Genomic DNA, 3,744 nt, shown 5'->3' on the forward strand with positions numbered 1-3,744 from the left:
CCTGAGATGTAGGCCAAGTCTACCTGTGACCAAATGGGTATGGTTGCGTTTTCACCATGAGGCAATTGTTGCGCACCTATAAAGTCATCCCCTAGTTTCCCATACCGCTTTGCTGGCTACCTACATCAGCCTATCTTTTTTTAACTTGTGGTTTAAAGGCCAGGACCAGCTATTTGTGATTCCAGATTTCAAGATTTCCAGATTTGCTCAAAGTGATGGCTGTAGAGGAAAGTGTAAATACTTTTATCCTTCTAGGGCCATAAACCTACAACCACTAAAGGTTTTCTGGGTGGGTCATGCTCTCTGGCCACCTCCCAACTTTCCACCCATCCTTCCAGCTAAGGTAGCAGCAACACAATATGACTGCCTTAAAGAAAGGTACTTCGATGTTTGTGGCAGACACAGAAAAGTAGAAACACAATAATTGATTTGGTTTCCTGTTTAATGCCCTCAGTTCTTATCCAGCCCAGTTCATGTTATACAAGTTTTTCTAAAGGGCTTGAGTAATTTGCCTTCCATCCTAGTGGTGCAGAATGATCTATTATGCAGTGTGTTGTGCATGGTTTTGCAAGCGTCAAAACCAGGAATGTAAACCAAAGAGTGCTCTAACTCAGCAGGCCTGGCATGGCACTGCAGCTTTTGGTACTCATTAGCTCTGAGCACCCCCCTGGCATATGGTGACAAACCATATTTTCCTGGTTTGCCTCTTATCTAAAAACAGCCTTCACTTTCTTGTGGGAGAAAGGCCTAGTGTAACGTCAGAGATTAAGTCTGCAGTTTTTCCTGCTAAATATTAAAATCCCCACACCCCACAGTAAGTGTATTTTGCAAAGTGCAAAGCTACGTTCTTGTGTGTGGAAGTCTGGATTAAAACCTCATACAAAAGCGCATGCACTGTTCCCAAGTGGCTTGGAAGTAGGGAGCACAAGTGCACCCTTGGCTGTGCCTGAGTAGCTGCAGCATATTATGGAGGCCTAAGACTTTTGTTTATTTTGCAACACATTCAGATATCACATTTGTCCTTGGATAAACCATTTTATCCTGGGCACTGTGATCTTTCAGGTATCCATGTCTGGTTTTTGCAGGAAAAAAACTAAAAAGGTTCACAGGTTAAGAAGCACTAACTGTTTGTCCCAGGATATTGCAAAGTGCTTCTGAAGAGTAATCCTGAGATTGCATCATTGACTCCATTCGCAGAAAAGCAGCAGTGCTTTCAGCTACTCACTAAACTAGTTGTTCTCTACCTTTTTGGACTGAAGGGATTCCTCCCTAACTTGTAGATTCCCAGTCTAATTTCCAGACTCCCACACACAAGCATGTAGCTTTGCACATAACTTCAAAAAATAATTTATGGCTTACAGTTTTTACTTTCTTGCAGTGGGGATGGGGGGATTGTTCAGGCAGGGACAAGCTTAACCCTGCATTTGTCTGCTCATCTCAAAGCACCTTTCAAAAGATATGGTGGCACCCCATGGTGCACCAGGACCCTGCTTGAGAATTGCTGCAGTAAACCCCGACTGGAAGAGCAATGTGTGTACGAGCCAACCCTGGGGCTCTCCTCTTCCAGGACAAACATGGGCCCAACTGGTCCAAGGACATATCTGTTCCCAGCCTGTGATGCTTCATGGCTGAAATAATGCAGAGCAAAGGCTCCTGAGCCACTGCATAACAGGGCAGTGCTAATGCATGTTCATGACACGCCGTCGTGGGGACATGAGTTTCAAGCACAGACGTGCCCTTGGTCATGCTTGGCGCTCTGTCGGTGCTGTGCTGACCATGTTTACTTGTCTTTTTCCTCTGCCCCTTGCTGAGATGGAGTGAACTATCCTGGAGGAGGAGAGCTCTGAGCTGCCTCCAGTCCCCACCAGTCCTCTCTGAGGAGCTAGGGGGGGCTCCATTGTGTCACCACCTCTGAGGGCAGGAGGGAGGAGCTCCTGAGCAAGTTGTGAGGAGCAGGAAGAGCAGCAAGAGACTGGGCCTGCCTCTGAATGAACACATGAAAGGTAAGAGAGGTCAGGAGAGGGGTTGGGGAAGGAGGGGTACAGGGACTAAAAAGTTATAAGGTGTCGGGTAAAATCCCGCTGCATCCATTGGGAGCCCCTGCACCTTACCCAGTCCTCCCTCCTATGGTGTTGGCTCAGCCTGGCCTCCAGCCCATGACCCCAACTCCAGCAAGGCATCACCTTCAAACAGGACACTCGACATAAACCCATCGTCCGTCACCAGCTGAATTTGATGCTGGGCACCCAGCCCACTGGATACCTGCTGCTGCTGCCACGGTAAGAGCTTTCCCACCCATTTTGAGAAGTGTAGCTCCCTCCTTCCCCAACCTGCCCCATGGCATGAGTGAAATGTCACTGGGTCCCCGCATGAGGTCTGTGACACGGGACTGAGGCAGTCTGATGCTGTCTGGGATTGGAGAGCACCACCACCCCCATGAACTGCTTGTGTCCTACCTGGTGGCTACCCCATATTGGAGCTTAAATAGCCCAACAGCCCAGGCCACTCTGAGTTTCAAATGATATTCACAGCTTCCAAGTTTTTCTCACAAGAAATCTTACTTGAAGGAGGGGAAAATTTAGGCTTGAATTGAGGCTTCTAATTTCTTCCAGGAGTTTTACACCAAAAGTGAGCGTGCAGTGTGGTTACATAAGCATTCAGAAATAACAAGCAGGACTTGCCATCCTGTTCTCACGTTCGTTCTTTCTGTGCCCTCCAGACTCAAGCTCTCGCTCCCGTGTTTTTCTGAGGGTCAGAAGCTAATCAAAAAATTCATAATTAATTGAAGTCAAGCATCTTGTGTAACTTATCTCTGGGAACTGGAGAAAGAAAGCCTGACAATAAGCAAATAGTGCCAGCACTTGACATTTTCCCTGCAATGTGACCCTTGCAATAATCTCTCAAAGGAGCGAACATCCAGGTTAGTAGTGTTTTTATTCGGTTTAATGATTGGAGTGACTTCTCCCTCCACCAAGGCCTTGGACCTTTTACTTTCTAGGGCTAGTTTCACTTGCTTGGTTTGGTATTAATTTTCTTGCCTACACAAGCGGTTTGCACTGGTGCCCCTTTAACACAAAGGGAGTGGGGCAAGAATTCAATTGTTGGGTTTTGTTTTGGGGTTTGTTTGTTTTTTTTTAAACTTCTAAAATTCAAAATGGCTTTAGTAAGCAGCTGCCCCCCCTGCTCTGCATTTTGGCAAGCCGCATGACGGGCAGCCAGGGGCAGATAAAAAATTTAGAAAATTTAATACTTAGGTGCCTGAATAAAATGGCCTGGTGGGCCACATCCGGCCCGTGGGCTGCATTTTGCCCACCCCTGCTTTAGACCATGGAGGTGTCTCTCCCAGCCCCTCCATCCTCTTCCCAGTATGACTCCCAGCACAGCTTTCTCTGGTCGGTAAGGTGCTTTGGGGGGAGAAGAAAAGAAGCCGACGGGCAAACTGTTTCTGTTGGCACCTTAAATCCCATCTTTCTGTCCCTTGAGTGGACGGGAGGAAACAGCCCTACTTGAAACACTGTAACAAAAGTCTGGGAGCCCTTCTGCATCGCCGCTCCTGCACCCTCGGCTTCGTTCAAATCCACCCATTGCCCAAACCGGCCCCCCAGCCGCTGTTTAAACACCTCCTCCCGCCCCTCGGGCTGAAGAGCGAGCCGGACTCGATGCGCGGAGCGGGGAGGCAGCGGGTCCTGCGTGGAGCCGCGACCCCCGGCCCAGGCGGAGCCCGGCGGGAGGGGCCTTCCCCGC

Source organism: Alligator sinensis, unplaced genomic scaffold (assembly GCF_000455745.1).
Source record: "Alligator sinensis unplaced genomic scaffold, ASM45574v1 scaffold748_1, whole genome shotgun sequence".
Taxonomy (NCBI): Eukaryota; Metazoa; Chordata; order Crocodylia; family Alligatoridae; genus Alligator; species Alligator sinensis.